This window comes from Pristiophorus japonicus, chromosome 3 (assembly GCF_044704955.1).
Source record: "Pristiophorus japonicus isolate sPriJap1 chromosome 3, sPriJap1.hap1, whole genome shotgun sequence".
Classification (NCBI taxonomy): domain Eukaryota; kingdom Metazoa; phylum Chordata; class Chondrichthyes; family Pristiophoridae; genus Pristiophorus; species Pristiophorus japonicus.
The window spans coordinates 269,799,752-269,824,161 of NC_091979.1; the positions used below are offsets into that span (position 1 = coordinate 269,799,752).

Genomic DNA, 24,410 nt, shown 5'->3' on the forward strand with positions numbered 1-24,410 from the left:
TTCGACCGATAAACGCAGGGCTCATCTGACGGTTTGTGGATCCAGAACGTATTCCCTGATGAAGGACCTTCTAGTGCCAGAGAAGCCAGCGGACAAGACGTTTGAAGAGCTCAGTAAGTTGATCGGGGGAACACCTTAAACTGGCGAGCAGCATGCACATGGCGAGACACCGGTTTTACACGCACCGGCACCGAGAAGGGCAAAGCGTTCCAGACTTCGTGGCAGATCTCCAGCGACTGACAAGCCTATGTAAGTTCCCAGATGCATGCAGAGCGGAGATGCTGCAAGACTTTTTTATTGAGGGCATCGGGCACGCTGGGGTTTTCAGGAAACTGATTGAGACCAAAGACTTGACCTTGGAAGCGACGGCTCTGATAGCCCAGACATTTATCTCGGGAGGAAGAGACCAGAATGATGTATGACAAAAATCTTGGCTCAAATGTGGCAAACGACCAGGGAGTCAACATTGTTAACGCGGCACACAGTTCTCTAGGCAGACAAGGGCAATCGGACATGCCCCAGCATGTAGTCGAACCCAAAGGGGGAATTCAACAGAGACAATGGCTAGCTGAACGGTGATTCATGCCATCGCAATGGACAATGCGGCCAGTAATGGGGCCATCAACACCTGTTAAAGCCGCTTATCACGCCTCCTGTTGGCCAATAGATCCCGACCACATTCGCTCACAGGGGTTCCACCTACAGAGCTGCTAATGAAAAGGACGCTCAAAACCAGGTTATCCCTTATACACCCTACTATGAAAGAAATTGTTGAGAGCAGGCGTCAGTCACAATGTGACTACCATGACAGGAATGCGAGGGCGCGATGTATTGATGTCAATGAACCTGCTTTTGTCCTTAATTACGCTGCAGGGCCCAAATGGCTTGCAGGCACTGTGATTGCCAAAGAGGGGAATAGGGTTTTGGTAGTTAAACTTACCAATGGACAAATCTGCCGCAAACACATGGATCAAACTAAAAGGAGGTTCAGCAACCCCATAGAAGAAGCAGAGGACGAACACGACGTAGAGTTTACTCCACCACAGGTGACCGAACACCGGAACCAAGTGGAGGAGAGCCCAGTCACTGTGAGCAGTCCGGACAGGCCTGAGGCACTGCAAACAGCAGACATTCAGGCCAGCGCCCAACAACCGGAGCCCCAACTCAGGCGCTCCACAAGGGAGTGCAAACCACCAGAGAGACTTAACCTGTGACCCCAATAAGACTTTGGGGGGAGGTGATGTCATGTATTCAACTATCATTGTAACCCATGTATAAGCTGACCTAAGTTGTACACCTTGAGAACATTGACCACAAGGTGGTGAACTTGTGGGAGACACTCCTAACCTGGATTTCAGGTATAAAAGGGGAAGCTCCACCCACCTTCATCACTTGAGGTCTTGGTAATAAAGGTAACTGGTCACAGAGTGACCTTCTCTCAAGTATGGGCCTCGTGTGCATTTATACTGTATAGTAAGGACATGTCACGCACGACTTGGGCAAAGATTCCTAAGTGAAAATGACTCTCCGCCCGCAGACTGCTGGATGCACTCCGCTCCGCCCGCTGCACTCAGCTCGACATACCGCCGAGAGAAAAGTGACGAAGATCACTTACACTCTGCCCAGCGGTACCCGGCGATATGAAATGACATACCACCGGCATACCGCTGAGAGATGGGGGGACGACCAATTTTGCCCCCCTGGAGTTTTACTTCTTTGCTTTATCTCACTTAGGAAAGTTCCATGATGGCAAAAGTGGGAAAGGCTTTCATTTCCTAGGGCTGATTTTCTTTATTTTGATTAACAGAAAATTTATAAAAATATTAATTAAAAGCAAAAAAAGCCATTTGAGTACCAAAAAGAAAGGGCTTTGCCTTCATTCACTCAATTAATAGGTGTAAAGCCAACAAATAAGAAGGGAAGAATGTTTACTCTAATTTTCACTTGACTTAACTCAGGACTTGATCCATTTTTTTTAGATTATCTGTGTTACAATGAATCCAAATGGATAGTGGGATAAAACCATCGAAGTTTACAGCTCCAAGGAAGACCACTTGCTAAAAATGAAACCCGTTGATCTGCTGTCCTCATATCCCTGTATGCCAATGATAATAATGATGTATCTTATTCTATTTCAAATATTTATCCAATTTTCCTTTAAAAGATGCAATGGTCTTTGCCTCAACCACTTCCATTGAAAAGCATTCCATGCTCCAACTGGAAAGAAAGGTCTCACCAAGGCCCTCTACAACTGCAGTAAGACCTCTCTGCTCGTATAATCAAATCCCCTCGCTATGAAGGCCAACCTTCTTCATCGCCTGCTGTACTTGCACGCCAACTTTCAACGACTGATGAACCATGACACCCAGGTCTTGTTGCACCTCCCCTTTCCCTAATCTGCCACCATTCAGATAATATTCTGCCTTCGTGTTTTTGCCACCAAAGTGGATAACCTCACATTTATCCACATTATTATGCATCTGCCATGCATTTGCCCACTCACCTAACCTGTCCAAATCACCCTGCAGCCTCTTAGCATCCTACTCACAGCTCACACCGCCACCCAGTTGAGTGTCATCTCCAAACTTGGAGATATTACACTCAATTCCTTCATTCAAATCATTAATGTATATTGTAAAGAGCTGGGGTCCCTGCACTGAGCCCTGCGACACTCCACTAGTCACTGCCTCCCATTTCAAAAGGGACCCGTTTATCCCGACTCTCTGCTTCCTGTCTGCCAACAAATTCTCTATCCACGCCAGTACATTACCCCCAATACCATGTGCTTTGATTTTGCACACCAATCTCTTCTGTGGGACCTTGTCAAAAGCCTTTTGAAAGAAAGTCCAAATACACCACATCCACTGGTTCTCCCTTGTCCACTCTACTAGTTACATCCTCAAAAAATTCCAGAAGATTTGTCAAGCATGATTTCCCCTTCATAAATCCATGCTGACTTTGACCGATCCTGTCACTGCTTTCCAAAGGTGCTGCTTTTTCATCCTTAATAATTGATTCCAACATTTTCCCCACTACCGATGTCAGGCTAACCGGTCTATAATTACCTGCTTTCTCCCTCCCTCCCTTTTTAAAAAATGGTTTTACATTAGCTACCCTCCAGTCCATAGGAACTGGTCCAGAGTCGATAGACTGTTGGAAAATGATCACCGATGCATCCACTATTTCTAGGCCACTTCCTTAAGTACTCTGGGATACAGATAATCAGGCTCCGGGCATTTATTGGCCTTCAATCCCATCAATTTCCCCAACACAATTTCCCGCCTAATAATGATATCCTTCAGTTCTTCCTTCTCACTAGACCCTCGGTCCCCTAGTACATCCGGAAGGTTATTTGTGTCTTCCTTCGTGAAGACAGAACCAAAGTATTTGTTCAATTGGTCTGCCATTTCTTTGTTCCCCATTATAAATTCACCTGAGTCCGACTGCAAGGGTCCTACGTTTGTCTTCACTAATCTTTTTCTCTTCACATATCTATAGAAACTTTTGCAGTCAGTTTTTATGTTCCCAGCAAGCTTCCTCTAGTACTCTATTTCCCCCCTCCTAATTAAACTCTTTGTCCTCCTCTGCTGAATTTTAAATTTCTCCTAGCCCTCAGGTTTGCTGCTTTTTCTGGCCAATTTTTATGCCCCTTCCTTGGATCTAACACTATCCTTAATTTCCCTTATTAGCCATGGTTGAGCCACCTTTCCTGTTTTATTTTTACTCCAGACAGGGATGTACAATTGTTGAAGTTCATCCATGTGATCTATAAGATGAAATAATCTTCCCCTATTCACTCTCTCAAAATCCTTTATCATTTCCAAAAGATCTATTAAATCCCTTCTTAGCCTTTTCTGTTGCTGTGGAAATAATCACTGTATTTCAAGTCTCTCCTCATCACTACTGTTTCCCATCCTTAGCAGCATCCTGGCTAAGCTACACTGTAAATCCTATATGGCTTTGATGTCCTGTCCATAATAGGTATCTAAAACTGAGGCCGAATCAATAGTTTGTACAAATTCATCGTTACTTCTTTACTCTTGTACTCTATGCCCCTATTTATAAAACCCAGAATGTTTTTGACTTTTTTATGGCTTTATTTACCTACACTCGCACTTCCAGTCATTATATATTTGAACCCCTGATCATCCATATCCTTCAGCACCTTTCCATTTCAGTGTATATTCCTGATCTTTGTTTTACTCCTCAACTATATTATCTCGCATATATTCACATTAAATTGGATCAGTTAATTGTCTGCTTATTCTACTCATCTGAAGCCTTTTACAGTCCACCTCACTGCCAACCCCCCTACTTTTGTGCCCTCAGCAAATTCTAAAACTGTTCCTTGTACCAAAGTCCAAATTATCTGTATATACCCGTCAAGAACAAAAAAGGACCCAGCACCAACCCCAGTCACTCTAACTTTGCTTCCTGTCCATCAGTCAACTTTCTATTGATGCTGCTACATTTCCTCCAATATCATGCATCTGAATGTTTTATAACAAGCTTCTTGTGCGATACCTTATTGAACACTTTCTGAAATTCCACATTACATCTACTACATTTCCTTTCGCTATCCAGTCCGGCAGTCACATCTGCAATTTAGTTATTGATCTTAAATGATAATGACTACGTACTTCGTCCATGCCACCTTCTTCATTCAATCAGTGTTGTCTCTGGCTACCATTCTTCCTCCTTCATGCAGCAGCAGCAGTGCAGTTTGGATTATGGACTTCTTGAAATCTGCCACTGTAATTGTTACTCAAAAAGTGTGTTCCTACTGGATAGGACAGGATTGGGTGTTTTTTTTTCCACCAGCAGTGAAGTGCGCTACTTATCAGTTTGGCAGCCTAGTCAAAGCCCAACTTTAACATCATTCAAAACGACTTTGAACTGGTTGTGAGTGCAATGTTCTGTGTAACTGGAAAATAATATTTTTAAAGTAAAGAATAGGGGATTAATTTGTTGAATAAGACATTGTCACACATTGTAATGTCTTGGTGAACTGCCTCATTTCTCTTCCTCTCAGAGGTGAAGAACTACAGCAGTCCAGTGAGTGGGATATATAGGAATGTAGTCAGAGTCAAAGACGACCATCTTTTCTCCCACAATTTATTTTCTATGCCCATGAGTATACCAGTGCAACTCTGAATAGACTGAGACAAGTGATTTTGTTGAACATTTGTAATTTAACTGACTATTGGATTCTGATGTGGCTAAGTAACTAATAGTTAACTGTGGTCTGTCTATAAAGCAATAACTCATTCAAATTTAGACATTATGATTTATTTGTCATGGCTCCAAGTTGGCCAGATATTTCACTTTTCCAAACAGCTGTCTCCCTCTCCCTCTATTGATTCAGCTGAAAATAATTACACACAATAAATATAATATTCTTTGCCTTTTGTCAGAGACTCCAATGTGGACATTTAAATATACAACACAAAACATATTTTGTTGACTTTTGACTCATGCTACAGATACATATGCCAGTAATTGTAGGCATCAGATTCTGTGGAGATGAATTTCCTCTGGACTTCTGCTCCGCCAGTGTAACTTCGGCGGAATCCCCTATTAAGCATATAAGCCGAGTTTCCACCAAAGTTACAGCGACGGAGCTGGAGATGCCCCAAGAATTCACCCCATTTATGAAATCAAATCTGTAGATTTATAAAGACAAAGGTGCAGAAAATTAAAATTGACCCAAAATGTAATTTATTACTTAATTTTCTGACTTTTGAACAATTAATTTAATTATTCTTGTGGTGTAATAAATAAATGATGCAAGGAATGTTGAAACGGTTATATATTTGAGCCTTTACTTTATTGTTCAACACTCTAAATAATACGTGCAGCTCTTTGTGTGTTCTACAATTATTAATTACAAATTACATTTTGAAATGCCCAGTCTCCAAAACACGAGTAAATAATTTGGTTTAGTGAAAAATTTTATGTTTTTTCAACTATATTTCTGTGCAGTATATATAAAGTTCCTTCTGTCCATCTTATGAGTTTACCAAACTTTTCAAAGATTTTAAATCTTACATTTGCTACAGTGTTTATACTGCAACTTTACCTCTGATTTAAAGTGCTCTCTGCTTCTCGCCAATGCTAACTTGCATTACAGTATAACTTTTGAATTGAAGCCTGACTCCAGAGCCTAATGGTCTTGGAAGAGGCAGTCCCAGGTAAGTAAGTCCAGTGCTGCAGTTGATTCAATTCTCAGCAACACTCTCAAAACAGTTAAACCCAGTAGTTGCTATTGGTGATATTCCTCTGCCCACTATTTTTAGTCCATTTATTTTAAATAGGTTAATGTTGTCACCAAAATAGCAGACCAAGGAATGCCACACAAATGTTTAAACATTAGTCCACAAAGATCAACAACAGTAATTAATAAGTTTTAAATTTTAACTGCTGGGAAGGGAGCTCTGTATACATATAATCAAGCATGTGAACAGCTGTCTCCAGGGCAGGAAATTGCAGTTTGAGCTAGGCAGTATAAACAAGATACTTCTTAGCTTCAACCAATCATTGTTGGTCTCCAATCTGCAGCTGCAGTATAAATGTATCACGTCCGAGAATGGTGGGAAATTGCTTTTTTGCCATTAACAAATCGGCAGCCTGTTTTACACCCCGCACAATTTCCTTTTCCAATCGCAGGGTGTAAAAAGGGCTGCTGATTCGCTATTGCCAAAGACCAGTTTCGCCTCTAATGTCTATAAATATATTCAGAAGCCGCTCCAAATCTAACAAGTAAAAACAATGCTCTCAGGGGGTGCTAGGAATACATATGAGAAATTCGGGTGCACTGTGCACGATTTTCCAAATGTTTAGATTAATGGTCAGAAATCATGTACAGTGAGCCCACACTTCAGTTATGCACTCTCAGCGATGAAGGCTCCCTGTCTGAATGTGAAGTCAGAAAATTACCCACAGGAAGCTTGGACTTGTTTCCCTGGGTCTGAAATATTAAACAGCAAACTCTCAAGAAAAACCGAGGCATAAGTATACAAAGTAAAATCAGTTCAAGTATCCCTCTCTATATTTTATTTTGACCATCACATTAATACTGTAGCTTTGTGTGATTGCCAGTAACAACGAATTGATAATGCAATAACGAGTTTATAAAAACACTGGAGAATTGTTCTATTTCACTATCTGTATTCAAATATCAATTCCCAATTTTGGAAGGTCGTGGACCAGGGAAGATTTATTTGGAGGTGATTACCAGTTTTAGCTGAATATGCATTCTGTGTGAAAGTATTTCCTGACTTATGTTCTAATATTTCTTGCAATTATTTTTATGCCAGCTCAGCTGTAATTCAGCTGTAAGTGCAAGTTGCTTGGCCTAAACAAGTGTTACATGAATAGGTTTCCACTGTTACCAAATGCCATGGAAACCATTAGCATTCTGATTTAAACTGCAGAAATTAAATTGCAGAATTAATTAAATAAACTGGAGCCACAGTTTTTTTTTTCTGTTTCTTTGCCAAAGTTCTTCCCGTCCTTCTCTGTGCCTGACTTTCTTTTCCACTGATTTGTACAGAGTGATTATTTCACTATTTTTAAAGCAAATTATTAGTTTTATTAATTTGGATTTGTTAGTATTGAAGATATTCTGTTACTTCTTTTGAATTCTCTCATTATTGGGAATGTGACTTTTCGTTGCTGTATCTTTTCCTTCTGTAAGTGATTTTTCAGCATGACTTGGGCCTACTTATATTCAACCAGTAGTGATGCAATTTGTTTGCAAGCTGATTGAACATGCTGCATACGTAGGTTGGTTGAATTCACTGGATAAGAGATTATGGCAGTGATTTTCCCATCCGTGAAGCTGCTGTGCACCATTTTATATACATAGACATGTATTTATATCACACTATTCATGACCTCAGAACCTCCCAAAATGCTTAACCAATTAAGTATTTCTGAAATATAGATCGAGATTTTCCCTACCTCGGCGGGTCTGTGGCTGGCGATGTCAGTGGCAGGTCCCGGCTCCAGCCCGCTATGTAGAATGATTTTCCTCTGATTGGGCTTGTTAAGCCCACCTAACACGTTTCCCCGCGTCATCAGCCCGTTTCCTTAAAGGGACCATGCACAACCTTATTTTGACACTTGTGCTGTTCGTGTTCTATAGTGCTCTCCCACGCTTATAGAGGAAGTCACAGCACACAGGGAGGGTCTCTTCCATTCCAAGAGATCTCCCCAGGAGACCAACGTAGCCTGGTTGCACAGGAGGTGTTAGCGTTAGTGTTTTCTCTGAAGAATCACTCAACACTCAGGGTCGGTTCCAATGCTGAAGCAGCTTTATTACGCTCAGCGGGAAGGAAAAACTCAGGACCGTATCCAGGTTTCTCTTCACAGAACAAAGAGTTACATGTACCTTTATATGTTTTACAACAGTTACAAAAACAGCTTACTGCAGTTACACAGCTCATCACGGCTGGACACAAGCCAATCATAACGATTATAGATTACATATAGGTTTTTTAATCCAATAGAATTCTCCTAGTAACCAGGGAACCATTGTCAATTTGGGTTGATCGATGACTTTATATGTTCTCTCCCTAGTTCTTTCATCTGGGAGAAATAATTGGTTTGTAGCCTTGTTTACAGCAAATGGTTTCCCTCTTATCTTTCTTCCTGGGGAATTAATTGGTTTATGGCCTTGTTCACAGGAGATGGCTTCCTTCTTATCTCTGCCTTCCCAGGCATTCCTACAGTGGGCCTCACAGGGTTATTGCTCGGTCAGTGAACGTTCAACAGTTCACAGCTTGACTACCTGGTTTCCCATCATGCCTGGGCAGCCATTTTATGTGTGTGTCCATTTAAGCTTATGTGAGTTTTAAATATCCAGCAGGTGCCTAATGCCTAAGTCTATATATTATTTCTACTCTCTACAACAATTCCCCCCTTTCGGTAAAGGGACTAGTCCTAGTCCCCTTTTAACCGACCGTACTGCCTTTATCTGATATTTGTGCACTGCCCGGTACTCCTTGCCTCAACGTGCTGGCCAGTCACGCGGTTTCAGGAGTCCCGGTTGCTTAGATCAAATTAACAAAGGCTAGCTCCTCCCGTCCCCTTATCAAACAGGCTTGTTTAATATCCAGGGAACGGTGATTGGTCCGTTTCCGCCGTTTGTGGCGCCTGCATACCTGGCAGGCCATCACGCCCCATGTTATTGCTAAGATTAATTGTATCCCGACCAGTGTGTGTGAAATAATTCGGATCCATGGGTGGATGTTCACATTTATTCCCCAGTCCCAGACTTTTCTCCACCAACTCTGACTTTGTAAGTCTACCTCGGTATCTTCTTCCAGTTCTTTGATTTTAGTTTGTATCTGGTGATAGAGTTTTACGGATTGCCCCACTCTGAGCCTTAACTCCCGTAATACCTCGGTTAGATGTGGGATAGGGACTTGCTCTGGCTCGTCATAATCCTGCAAATGATCATGGAGCTGATCAGTTACTTCAATAACTTCGGACTTCCGGCGCCTAACCTGGGTGATATGTGCTTGCCCGATCGCGACAGGTCGTAGCGGTGTAAAGCAAAAGTTTGGCTGCGGTATAGGGCACTGTAGGTCATTATACTGGTATGAACGCTCTGTGGTAGAGACGCAGTATCTTCCCCTCCCTCCGTAGCCTGCCCTCGCGAAGTGCATGTGTGCGGGCACTATTTCTAGTACACACCCATTGGTTCGGTTAAACCCGCACTCGTCTAGTTCGCCTCGGCCCACCGGGTGAGGGCATACTGTGATTTCCCCCCCTTTGCTTGCAATCTGCTAGGGAAATCCCGGTAAATATGTTGTTTCAACGAACGGCAGAGGTGGTGGTTAGGTAGTAGCGTATGGAGACATTTTCCCGTATTACTCCGATATTCTCTAGTTGGTATAAGGGGAACGGCCCTGAGTCCGGCGTTGCTATAGGGATCAACAGGACTATCCCTATCCCGGTAGTCCTACCCATCTGGCAATCTGGAATTGCGGGGTATACTCGGGTCAGTCCCTTCAGAGTACAATTATCCAGTGTCCCCCTTTGGTTCGCCAACTGAGCTAAATGTGAACTGTCTATCCAATCGGGTACCTCCCCGCGTTGGATCTGGTTGAGGTTGTGGCGGATCTGTCCCACCATCCACAGACCATAAGCATGACAGAGTTGCCCCTGTCTTTGCTTTATTGTATCTTCTTGTTCTCTATCAATGAGGTGATTGATGGTTTTAGCGTGAGCTTCCAGGACTGAGATGCCATCCAACTGGATTTCGGCCCCCTCCTTTCCTAGGTTGGCCTGGTCTTCCTGGTTTTGCTCCACCCTCTCCAATAACCCCTTCATCACCCCTTTAAGCTGTTCTACCCTCTCATTTAGCCCTTGTATGTCTATCGAGTTCACTACGGAGGTTCCTGTATTGAAAACGGTAGCAACATCATTTACTATTTCCCTCTTCACCCTGGGTGCTAACCCCTGTCCCCGGAACTTACTGGCACCCATGGCATCGGCAGCCTGCTGCATTACGACTTTACTTAATACATTGTACATCTTCCTTGACTGTTCGGTACAATATTCCGGCATCTGGATGCCTGAAATATTGATCAGAACAGGCACAATTTCATGTTTAACATTATCATACAATAATTCCCCTTCGTTGTACATTGCAATCCCATTTTCTGGTCCCTTAGTAGTTATGGGACAAGGCAGTTCTTCGGGCAATGTAGTGATTCTTATGGGGCGCGGTGTCGGAGGGGGTGAGAAACATACATACAATTATATTGCAGCCGCCCCCGCCTCCTCGTAATACCCACACAGCCCCATTCCCTTCTTGCGGATGACTGATTGCTGGGATTGTCCCGGAGGCGCGCAAATTATGCCGAAAGTACATTCATCAGGCCCTTTGACATCCCTCCGTTTAATGCATCTGCTCCTTATACCCGTGGAGCACTGTACACATACTCTTATTCTTATTAGGATTCTTATTAGGATTCACTTGTAACCATGCATTAAAATAAGTCCTGTCCTTGCTCCAGTCCTTGGTTGCTGGGATGCACATTCCGTCCGTTAAATTAAACAAGACTCCATAGTTCATATAGTTGTTTATTTCCAGCGTGCTCTGCTGTCCGTCGGTGTTGCCCAGGGTACGTGCATGTCGCAGGGCTATCCATATTACGAGTAGCGCCTTTCGTATTCCCATTCCGGTAAGTATTATCTGTAATTTTAAACAGACGGCCTGGTCGTCACCAGGGGTTAAGTTTTTTTGCTCTACGAGTGTCCCTGTCACCCTGCAAAATCAGAAGGACAAGGTTATAATCGAACCATTTCGAGCTGAATCTGTAGGGCGTGCGCCCGTGTCTTTACCCACTTAAATATTACCCAAACTCCTATTATGACCAAGGCCAAAGCTATTCCTCCAAACATCGCTGTCTGCTTTACCGTTAGGTTGGGTTTGTGGACTACACCTACCCACCGTGGGGTACATTGGCTCTATTGCCAGAGGTGATGGTGCTATGGCTGCGCACTGCACTATCCGTCTAGTCCCGTTATCTCTTCCAGCCTGTTTATCTTAGCTTTTAACTCTTCAATTTGTTTTATTGAATATCTATTTCTTTATTGTATCAGGCAAGTATTATTACATAAGCTAGTTCTGTTTTTATTTTTGTTTCCTCTGTTAGGTGAGTCTTTTTTTTCCCTATTAAGAAATCCAAATTAATAATGTTCAGTATAAAACGGCTGTCAATGGAAAGGGTTAACTCCTTTCCAGGTTTGTAAGAAGACCTGATGTCATTACGTGACTTCACGTAATCATCTGAAAAAAAAGTCTTTGTGCCTTCAAAACTGGCTTCGAAATTAGGAATCCGTTAAACAGCATAAATCATTAGAGTAAACTCCAATGTTTTCTTAACTTCTAATTCAAGTACTTGCCAAAGAATTTTTTTTTTTAAATTGTTTTAAAACAAGACCACACATACAATAGCAATTTTGTTTACTGAAATTCAATTCTGTTTTTTTTTCTCTCTTTCTCCTCGTTATCTTCAAAACCCTCCTGCTTGTTTAGACTGTTCGGGACATTTTGGAAATCTTTTCAAACTGCATTGAAACTTTTTCATAATTGAAAATTCGAATCCATGTAGAGTGTTTTTTACTTATTCCAATTATTTTTTTTTCTCTTCTAATTAAACCAATATCTTTTTCACAGCAAACATCAACTAGTATTTAGTAAGTTATGTCTTTTTCCATTTAGTCCGTTACATCTTTTTTTCTTTCTTCAAATTAGGTTTTGTATTTTACACGGAGGGTTCGTAACTCCATAAAGTTGTTAATTTGTTTACTTTCAAAGTGGCGTCTTTATCTTTTTCTTTTTCTCCATAACTGGAATGGAGACCAGCTTTGAGAGTTTGAGTGCTGCCTTTCGTTATCTCAAAATGCTCCAGTTTCAAAGCCGTTACTAAAGCTTGCTGTTTTTTAACATTTTCCAAAAGTTCCTTTTACACCTTCGCAGATAGCTCGCCACTTGCCCAGGAGTTTGACCTGATCAGATTTAATTTAATCTTTTTTTTAAAATCCACCTCAGTATTTCCTGTGCCTTCTCTGAATATCTCAAAATCCCAATTCAAACTTTGTAATTTCAATCTTTATTTAAAACTTTTTTTTTTTAGAAGCTCTTTTTTTTTAAAGCATTCTTTATCTCATTCCGAGACTAAATTTATGTCTTTCAACCCAATCAATCATTGCATGTTTTCTTTCGGCAAGTAAGTGAGCATGTCAAATAAATATTTTGCTCAACAAACCTATTCTTTATTTGTTTATTCTCCTAGCTCCGTAACTTATCATCCGAATAAATCCACACCTGCGTTTCTAACTTAAATGTCTTAAAACTTCCCACATACAGGACAACATTACAAAGGGTTTAAAAAAAAAAGACTTTCACTCTGTTTCTAAAATAAACAGACACTTGCATTCCTCTTCCAACCAGGCTTTCGGAACATGAAAACATAAAACAAAAATTCATTCTGCAGTCAAAAATCACACAGACACTTCTCACTCAACGATCAGACATTTACAACAGTCTCTCTTCTTGTTTTGGCCGGCTCTATTTTTGGATCCATGACCTTTCAGGGAATTCGTAGTTTTATCTAAATAATTCCTCACATAACTAATTAGCTTCTTTTGTTTTTCCGCCAGGTGGCGGGTAAGCGACCCTTCTGGTCCCCACTCGAGTTTACTTGTTTTCATGGCCATTCCTGGGTAGGACTGGTATCGTTAGGAATCTACTCTCAGCGGTCCGCTTTCTTTCTAGCGCGACTTGTAGTAAACTGTCTCTTGGCTACTGTCAGGTCACAAGTTCTGCTGTTACACAAACTTATACAATTCTTAAAAACGCGTTTAAGCAATTCCCGCAGTGCTCTACGTATCCTTAACGACTACCTACCACCGCTCAGCCCGTTGGTCCGACCCTGTTCACAGGTTTGGATTCCGTTAGCCGCTGTACACCGCTTGGTTCTACCCCGGGGTATTTCAAATTACACTACTGGGTCCGGAAGATGTCTCTCGGTATCACGATCCCACGGTCTAAGTGTGTTCCCTACGCCTACTTGGTTCCTGGCCGTCACGTGGGACAAAAGTCCTCTTAATTCAGGCTCAGGCTAGGCGTTTGAGATATTAGACCGTCTCCTCATGTCGATCAACCAGCTTCCACCTTCCGCACCCTTTATACTTAAAAATTGTTTTTTATACTCACCCGGGTTTTTTTCCAAGGGCGTCCAGCGACTCCGGGAAATCCCGTCGACTACGCCATTGTTAGCGTTAGTGTTTTCTCTGAAGAATCACTCAACACTCAGGGTCGGTTCCAATGCTGAAGCAGCTTTATTACGCTCAGCGGGAAGGAAAAACTCAGGACCGTATCCAGGTTTCTCTTCACAGAACAAAGAGTTACATGTACCTTTATATGTTTTACAACAGTTACAAAAACAGCTTACTGCAGTTACACAGCTCATCACGGCTGGACACAAGCCAATCATAACGATTATAGATTACATATAGGTTTTTTAATCCAATAGAATTCTCCTAGTAACCAGGGAACCATTGTCAATTTGGGTTGATCGATGACTTTATATGTTCTCTCCCTAGTTCTTTCATCTGGGAGAAATAATTGGTTTGTAGCCTTGTTTACAGCAAATGGTTTCCCTCTTATCTTTCTTCCTGGGGAATTAATTGGTTTATGGCCTTGTTCACAGGAGATGGCTTCCTTCTTATCTCTGCCTTCCCAGGCATTCCTACAGTGGGCCTCACAGGGTTATTGCTCGGTCAGTGAACGTTCAACAGTTCACAGCTTGACTACCTGGTTTCCCATCATGCCTGGGCAGCCATTTTATGTGTGTGTCCATTTAAGCTTATGTGAGTTTTAAATATCCAGCAGGTGCCTAATGCCTAAGTCTATATATTATTTCTACTCTCTACAACAGGAGGACACTCAGCTCAGTGCTGGCAGATTCGATATTTGGTAATGGCGCATGACAGCGGGGTCCCGACCTGTTGTCAAAAAAAACACTTTCTGACCGGACCCACCACCGATCGCGCCCGCTGACCCCCCCCGGAAAATTCCACCCCCATAGTCACTGTTGTAACGTAGGAAATGCAGCAGCATAGCAAGGTCTCACAAACAGCAATGTGATAATAGCCAGATTATCTGTTTCAGTGATGTGGGTTGAGGGATAAATATGGGTCAGGACTGGGGAGAACTCATCTGCACTTCTTCGAAATTGTGCCATGGGATCTTTTATGGCCACCTGAGAGGGCAGACGGGTTCTCGGTTTAACTGACAATGCTGCATTGTCTGGAGGTAACATCTCAACTGAAAGATGGTACCTCCAGACAATGCAGTATTCCCTCGGTAGTACACTTGTGCTTCAAGTCTTGGGAATGGGACTTGAACCCACAACCTCCTGACTCAGAGGTGAGAGCGCTACGACTGAGCTACGGCTGACACCCTGTGCATTGTGGATAAGAAATGGGACAGAGACTTAGGATAGCAGGTTTCTGTCCCTCTTGCATATTACAATTCCTGGGGCCAAATGAAGCAGGCAAAGGCATTAAATGGGATTTATCTGACGTAGTCACAAGAATGGAGATCAACCCATGGAAACTGGTCTCAAGCAGTTACTAGGCTGCAGCTTTAGATCAAGGAATGCTTAAAGGTGCAGCCAGCAACTTTCCCTTTATTTAGATATTCAGACATTGGTTCAGCAAGAGGAAAAATTATTTGCTTCTGTTGGACTGCCCTGTGCTGATACAGGGGACTTAACTGCTGGCACAAGCAGTAGCCACTGGTGCCAAAGTCCCTTTCCGCATTATGCTGGTGCAGGCCTTTAAAGTATACTGCAGTGCACAACTTCTCACTCTCTCCTTCGTGCAAGCATCAAATCTGAAGCAGTAGTCCTTCCTGGCCCTCGCTGACAATATGTAAAACAGCTGGAAATATGCCCAGCATCAGCAAACAACAAGTAAGGCACGTGAGAAATAGACATTACCTGACATCATAGGACGATCAGGAGACAGAAAAATACCCCCCTGTTTTTATTTTTACATTTTGGTAGATTTTTCCTTCTTCATGGATAGGAGTAAGCATGGCAGGTCCAACAGGAGATAAAATATTTGATGTGTTTTGACATTGATTCTCTATAACTTTTGTACAGTTTGAGCTAGAATTTCGGGTTTTAGCGATTTCGCCCATTTTTGGACGATAATCATGGTGAAAAAATTTTTGGGGGCGTAGGGTACCGTTGCCGTCAGAGCTCTCAAAGTTTGCCAAATGGTGAAGAGCGATAGCGATAAATACGGCATTGTACAGCTGAATTTGTGCGCGGGAAGTGAAATTTGCGACCGGAAAAAAAAAAATCGGATTTTGCGCATGTGGAAATTTTTTTTGGAATTTTTTTTTTGCCATTTTTTTCTTCCTCCCATGTTTTTGGTCAGCTGTCGGGGAGCGCCCGCACATGCGCAGTACACCCAGGGCTGAATCAGCCATGTTTAGATTAAATTCACGATGGAAGGAGATGGGAGCAGGCAGCGAGCCAGAAAATTTAGTAATGAGACCAACAGGTCCTTGTCACTGCTGTGGAAAGGAGATGGGCAGAATTTAAACAGGAGTTGTGCAAGTAAACCCTCCCAGCAGTTTTTCATCGCATTTAGACCAGCATCGCTGAGGAGGTGTGTTGTATCGATGCCATCCAAAGGGCCCACACCCTGTGCCGCAAGAGGTTCAATGACCATTGTAGGGTCCTTAGAGTAAGTAATATTTTTATTGATGCACTCCTTCATTACTTAAATTATAAATCTGGCACATGCTGGTATAGTAGGCTTAGTGTTGCACCTTATTTGCCATGAATGATCTTTACACATTATTAAGATTGCTTTCTGATATGTTAAAAGATGTTTCTGCACTTCGATGTCTTCCTCACGAACCACGTGCAACTTCCAAGGCCATTAAACAGAGGACTGTATTAAATGCACACAGTATGGTATAAGTGCTTTGATGGCTGTCTGTGTGCCACAAGAGCAGATGGGCCCTCTGATAACCATTCCCATTGTCATCTTTGCAGGGAAAGCTGTCCCACAACCACCGGGAGCAGTGGCGGTACACCCAGAACCATGCCTCTGACATACCTGGATGAATGAGTGGCCGGTCTGATCGGTGCCTCGGAAGGCAATTGCCCATGGGGTGCTGAGCCCCCGTTCGAAACTGAGGGCAAGTCCTGCAAAATCCCCGGGCTGGGTCGGGGCAATTTTTATGTCGTGTCTGTGGACTAAGGTTGGGGCAATGTCATGCAGAGTCTGTGGACCAGGGTTGGGGCAATGTGATGTGTCTCTGGACTCGAGTTGGGACAATGTGATGCAGTGTCTCTGGACTACATTTAATGGATTAGCGGTGGTCATTCAAATGAGCCTGTGCTATGTGATCTTACTCATGTCACCATGTCCCTTCCCCTGCTGCTAACCACTCGTCTGTTGTTTTCTATTTCCAGATGATGAGTCACATTCTCCAATGGAAGCCTCTACCTCAGGCCGTCAGAAGGAGGAGGGCAAGGAACTTCAAGGAGAGGAGCAGACCGAGCAGGCTATTCCGGAGGCAGGGGAGGGGGGGGTGGTGGCTGATGCACTCGACACCTTTTTTTCTCCGGACAGCATTTCGTCCGAGGAAGAAACATTTTTGGGCTTTGAGCCATCCGAGGCCCCAAGTACAAGTGGCATGCAGCAGTGCACTACTGGGGTTGAATCCCATATGCTGTCTCTGGAGGGTGAGTCGGCAAAGCCGGTCTGCTGACAGACAGGCAGATGCACACCTGGACATGGTGGGACTGTCCAGGGAGAGCGTCCAGCTCACCTGACAACTCCTAGAGGTATTGGATAGGATTCCCGCAAGCATTGCGGCACTATCTGCGAACGGGACGGAGGTCGGGTCACAGATTGTCCGTGCGAGCCAAGAAACCACTGAGGCTGCCAATGCCCACACGCAATTGATGGCCTCCTTCTTTGAGACTACACTCCTCAGTGTCACACCCAGACCGACATCACCTGTGAGTGGTGAGGCCGAGCAAGAGGCTCGTCACTCAGAAGCCGGGCCTTCCACACCCTGAACTTCTCCAGTGGATCCACACATGACGTCTCCATTGTCACTCCCCTTAATACAGCAGGACTCTGTCCGCCTTGCTGCGCAACATCTTGTTGCCCCCTTGGGTAGGGTCATGACACGAGGGAGGGGATGTTAGAGTGAGGGGGGCGGGGGGGGGGAGGCGGGGCCGGAGGTAAAAGATGTTCGGTGCAGGGGTTGTTGTTTCGTTGTTGTTTTGTTATTTTATAAAAGTTTTAAAAGTTTACCAATTCTGTTAAGTTATCAAAGTTCACAATAATGTTAAACACATTTTATTCCAGTTTCCAAATTATGTTTACAATGTTTAATAAATGTTATTCAAGTTACAATGTTTAATAAATTATTTTGTTCACCTTAACTATTCCTGTGTAGTGACTCATTTGAAGAATAAGGGGGAATAGTCAACATGGTGAGATAGAGTGGCCAGGCAACGGTCCAGCTCTTCAAGCAAAGCATTGAATTATGAACTGCTGACGTAGGGGTTTTGCAGTGGTGAAAGCTCTATGAGGCCTCCCCTGTGATGGTGGTGGTGGCGGCATGGGTTCCTCGCCAGGCTCTTCGTCCTCGTCCTCCTCCTCCCCTTTCTCCTGAGGTCCTGCAGTCCCCAGTGGCAAATCCTGTTCCCTCATGATGGCTAAGTTGTGTAGCATGCAGCACACCACAATGAACTCGGAGACCTGCTGAAGGGAGTATTGCAGGTAGCCTCCAGAGTGGTCCAGGCATTGGAAGCGCTGCTTGAGCACTCCAATTGTCTGTTCGACGATGTTGCGTGTGACTATATGGCTCTCGTAGCAATGCTCAGCTTCTGTCTGAGGTTTCCGGAGTGGGGGGCGGTCATGAGCCAGGTGGCAAAGCTGTAACCTTTGTCCTCCAGCATCCAGCTCTGGCCTTGTGGTTGACGCTTGAACAAGCATGAGACACTGCTCATGCAAGATGAAAGCATCATGGATGCTCCCTGGATAGTCGGCATTTACTGCCATGATGCGCACCACAATTAAATCGGAGACCTGATGCGCTGAGTATTGTCGCAAACGATCTGTACAATCATGGAGTGGCATCCCTTTCAGTTTTGGAATCTCCTCCAACTCCTTTCTCCCATTCCCTCCCTCTCACCTCTAGCTCCAAGTTTGAAGAACTTATGGACTGTTTCATTTTCACGATTTGAGATGATTTTGCGTCAGCTGCCCCACCCAAGCCTGTATTATTTTGTCGTTTCTTCCCATCTCCTCACTGCCCTCTTCAAGTTCATCTCCTCCTTGAGACCCACCTCCTACTCCTTTGATCCGTCTCTACTCAGCTCCTGACCAGTCATCTGTGCTTCCTCTATGCTTGTCAACTTTGTGAATGGTTCCTTCTGTTCAGGGTCTATCCCTGTTCCCTTCAAACCGTAAACTATCACCCCACCCTGAAAAAAGCCCTATCTAAAACTTCCCTTTCTTCAAGATGCTTGAAGGTATTGTTGTGATTCTGTGAAGACCCTTCCCACAAAGTGATCCTTCCAGCCTGGTTTTCTCCCCATCCACAGGATCAAGACCTTCCTGGTCAAAGTCTGAGCGTTGCAACCACAGTGCATTGTTCTCTTTGACTTCTCCATGGCATTTAACATGGTCATCCAAGCCATTCTGTTTCACTATATCTCCTCTCTGGTCCACCTCCATTAGACTGACCTTGTGAGGTCACGCTACTACTTGTGTCATTGCAAACAGCCCATCTCCAGCAAGGTTTTCTCCTCCTGTCCCACATGACCACCTCTGGTGTTTCCCAAGGCTCTATCCTTGGCCCTATTATTTTTGTCATTTGTATGTTTCTTCTCAGTTACATCATCTATAGACACTGGAGCAGTTTCCATATGCAACTCTATCTGTCTGCCACTACTTTAAACTCCACAACTACCCATATTATGTCAGAATGCCTCTCCAACATATTAGGACATGGATGAACCAAATTTTACTTCAGTTCAATATCAAGAATGTCAAAGCATTGTACAAACTCCATAACCTTGCTAGTGATTCCTTCACTCTCTTCCCCTGTTCACCCATGCTGCAACAGACAATCTGCAACATTGGTTTCCTACTCGGTCCACAGTTCAGGTTCAAATTCCACATCCTAACCACCACCAAGACACCATTGCCTGCCTCACTCCCACCACGACCAATGCCTGCCTCACTCCTTGCCCACGATTTTGCCACCTGCAGACTCCGCTAGTCTCCCAAGCTCAACCCTCCACAAACTCCAACTTGTTCTCGTTAGAAACATAGAAAATAGATGCAGGAGTAGGCCATTCGGCCCTTCGAGCCTGCACCACCATTCAATAAGATCATGGCTGATCATACCTTCAGTACCCCTTTCATGCTTTCTCTCCATACCCCTTGATCTCTTTAGCTGTAAGGGCCATATCTAACTCCCTCTTGAATATATCCAATGAACTGGCATCAACAACTCTCTGCAGCAGGGAATTCCACAAGTTAACAATTCTCTGAGTGAAGAAGTTTCTCTTCATCTCAGTCCTAAATGGCCTGCCCCTTATCCTAAGGCTGTGTTCCCTGGTTCTGGACTTCCCCAATATTGGGAACATTCTTCCCGCAACTAACCTGCCCAGTCCTGTCAGAATCTTATATGTTTCTATGAGATCCCCTCTCATCCTTCTAAACTCCAGTGTATAAAGGCCCAGTTGATGCAGTCTCTCCTCATATGTCAGTCCAGCCATCCCTGGAATCAGTCTGGTGAACCTTCGCTGCACTCCCTCAATAGCAAGAACGTCCTTCCTCAGATTAGGAGACTAAAACTGAACACAATATTCCAGGTGAGGCCTCACCAAGGCCCTGTACAACTGCAGTAAGATCTTCCTGCTCCTATACTCAAATCCCCTAGCTATGAAGGCCAACATACCATTTGCCGCCTTCACCACCTGCTGTACCTGCATGCCAACTTTCAAGGACTGATGAACCATGACACCCAGGTCTCGCTGCACCTCCCCTTTTCCTAATCTGCCGCCATTCAGATAATATTCTGCCTTCGTGTTTTTGCCCCCAAAGTGGATAACCTCACATTTATCCACATTATACTGCATCTGCCATGTATTTGCCCATTCGCCTAACCTGTCCAAGTAACCTGTCCAAGTTAGCGTCCTCCTCACAGCTCACACCGCCACCCAGTTTAGTGTCATCTGCAAACTTGGAGATATTATGCTCAATTCCATCATCTATGTCATGTTTGTAACTACAATGTAACACCACTGTACTACTGTATACACTCAGCTTAGATGCACACCTTGACCACAGGGAATGAACTTGTGGGAGACACTCCTTACCTGATCACACAGGTATATAAAGGGAGGTCCCAAGCAGGGTCTTCACTTCTGGAGTCCTGTGACTAAAGAGTTAAGGTCACAGAGTGGCCTTGTCCCTGGAATATGCCTCGCGTGGTTTCATGCTGTCGAGTAAGGACTTTACATTGGCGACAAGGAACGGGAATTCATGACACACGAGGAACGGTACTGTGTTGGGGAAGACTGGGACGATTTTGTCAAGAGGCTTCAGCAAAGCTTCGTTACGAAAGACTGGCTGGGGGATGCCGCGGCCAACAAGCGACGGGCTCATCTCCTGACCAGCTGCGGGCCAAAGACTTATCCGCTCATGAAGGACTTACTGGCACCCGAAAAGCCGTCGGACAAAACCTTTGACGAGCTTAGCAAATTAATCGAGGAGCACCTCAAACTGGTGAGCAGCATTCACATGGCTCGACACACATTCTACACCCACTGACGTCGTGAAGGACAGAGCATACCGGACTTTGTAGCGGACCTCCGGCGTTTGGCCAGCCTCTGTAAGTTCACAGACGCCTGCAGGGGGGAGATGCTAAGGGACTTCTTTATCGAGAGTATCGGTCATGCGGGAATTTTTCGCAAATTAATTGAGACCAAGGACTTGACCTTGGAAGCGGGTGCGTTGTTAGCTCAAACTTTCATGGCGGGGGAGGAAGAGACTAAAATGATTTACGCGTGCAATTTTGCCTCCATTGCGGCGATGGATCAGGGAGTCAACATTGTCAATGTTACTCAGAGCCCCGCAGGCAAGCAGGGGCAGTCTGACATTTACCAAGCAGCAGTAGGCCCCAGAACAGGACCTCAACAGAGACAATGGCAGGCTGAACGGACATGCATGCCATCACTGGACAATGCGGCCCGCGATGGGGCCATTGACACCCACTAATAGGGTACTTAAGAGCAGTCAAAGGGACAGTCAGCGTGGAATTCCTGGTCATAGTCCCTTTGTCCCCAACAATGGAAACTTTAACTCATGCTGGAGGTGTGGGGGAAAACACTCAGCCAGATCTTGCAGACTCCAATAGTTTGTCTGCAGAAACTGCAATCTCAGTGGCCATTTAGCTCGAATGTGCAGAAAACCTGCAATCAGATTAACATATGAGGCGGATGGACCAGAAGAGGGTTCTGTGAGGCAGGATGACCTTTGTGGCAAATCGATGGACGCCGAGGTCCATGCGGCGAATATTCACAGTTCATACATCAAAACGCCACCAATGATGATGAGGGTTTTGTTGAACGGTATCCCAGTACGCATGGAGCTGGACACTGGGGCCAGCCAGTCACTCATGGGCCTTCAGCAATTTGAGAAGCTATTGCCACTCAAAGCCAGCAGACCCAAATTAGAACGTATTGAGACACAATTACGGACTTACACCAAAGAAATCATTCCGGTGTTAGGCAGTGCAATGATGGCTGTCACACACAATGGGTTAGTGAACCGGCTGCCACTCTGGATTGTCCCGGGCAATGGTCCCGCACTGTTGGGGAGGAGCTGGTTAGCCGAGATGATCTGGAAGTGGGGGGACGGTCACGCAATGTCCTCGGTGGAGCGAAGTTCGTGCTCACAAGTCCTACAACAATTCGAGTCACTATTCCAACCGGGTGTCGGGACTTTCAAAGGCACTAAAGTAGTGATACACATCACCCCAGATGCCAGGCCAGTGCACCACAAAGCCAGAGCGGTGCCGTATGTGATGCGGGAAAAAATGGAGAGTGAATTGGACCGGCTGTTGCGAGAGGACATCATCTTGCCTGTTGAATTCAGCAACTGGGCGAGCCCCATTGTTCACGTTCTAAAAGCGGATGGCTCTGTCTGGATCTGTGGCGACTACAAGGCCACCATCAATCGGGTGTCCCGACAAGACCAATACCCGCTCCCAAGAGCGGAGGACCTTTTCGCTACGCTGGCAGGTGGCAAGCTGTTCACCAAGTTGGACCTCACTTCAGCCGATATGACCCAGGAACTGGCCGACGAATCCAAACTACTGACCACCATCACCACGCACAAGGGACTGTTTGCGTATAACAGGTGCCCGTTTGGCATTCGATCAGCGGCCACGATTTTTCAACGTAACATGGAAAGCCTGCTTAAATCCATTCCGGGAATGATCGTATTCCAGAATGACATCCTCATTACGGGTCGAGACACCGAGGAACACCTCCACAACCTGGAGGAGGTGCTACACCGACTGGACCGGGTAGGCCTGTGACTCAAGAAGTCTAAATGCATGTTCTTAGCTCCTGAGGTTGAGTTTCTGGGCAAGAGGGTTGCTGCAGATGGGATTCGGCCCACCGAATCCAAAACAGAGGCGATTCGACGAGCACCCAGGCCCTGCAACACATCAGAGCTGCGATCATTCCGGGGACTGTTGAACTATTTCGGGATCTTTCAGCTGAAATTGAGCACGTTGTTGGAGCCGCTACACGTGCTCCTGCATAAGAGTTGCAATTGGTTTTGGGGGACTATCAGGAACGGGCTTTTGATCGGAAGCGAAACCTACTTTGTTCAAACAAGTTGTTGACCCTGTACGATCCCTATAAACATTTAGTTCTGACATGTGATGCATCGTCCTATGGGGTTGGGTGCGTGTTGCAGCAGGGTAATGCTGAGGGTCAGCTACAACTTGTGGCTTATGCCTCCAGGTCGCACGCTCAAGCAGAACGGGGCTATGGGATGGTCGAGAAGGAAGCGCTTGCATGTGTCGATGGTGTAAAACAAATGCATCAGTACCTCTTCGGTAGGAAGTTTGAATTAGAGACGGACCACAAGCCACTCACATCCCTGTTGTCAGACAGCAAGGCTGTCAATGCCAACTCATCAGCTCGCATACAGCGGTGGGCTCTCACGCTAGTTGCTTATGACTACTCCATCCGCCCGGCCCGGCACTGAAAACTGTGCTGATGCGCTCAGCAGGCTCCCACTGGCCACCACTGAGGGGGCATCTGCGCAAAGCGCTGAGATGGTCATGGCTGTCGATGCCTTTGACAGTGCGGGCTCCCCCATCACAGCCCGCCAGATCAAAATCTGGACAAACAGAGATCCCCTCCTATCCTTGATTAAGAAATGTGTCCTGACTGGGGATTGGGCGCCCGCACACGGAGCATGCCCTGAGGAGGTCAGACCGTTCCACAGACGGATGGATGAGCTCTCCATCCAAGCCGACTGCCTACTATGGGGCAGCCGGGTAGTCATGCCCCAGAAGGGCAGGGAGGCATTCATCAAGGAACTCCACAGCGAGCACCCAGGCAATATGATGATGAAGGCCATTGCCCGGTCACACGTTTGGTGGCCTGGGATTGATTCAGACTTGGAACACTGTGTTCGCAGGTGCACGACCTGTGCCCAGTTGGGTAATGCCCCCAGGGAGGCCCCGCTCAGCCCATTGCCCTGGCCCACCAAGCCATGGTCACGCATTCATGTTGACTATGTGGGCCTGTTCA

At 45.0% G+C, this 24,410-nt stretch overlaps 1 protein-coding gene across 5 annotated transcripts in view; it reads left to right on the top strand.

Moving 5' to 3' along the window:
• LOC139260284 (scavenger receptor cysteine-rich domain-containing protein DMBT1-like) overlaps positions 1-24,410 on the top strand; it is a 280,342-nt gene that overhangs the window by 55,346 nt on the left and 200,586 nt on the right. The window lies entirely within an intron of this gene.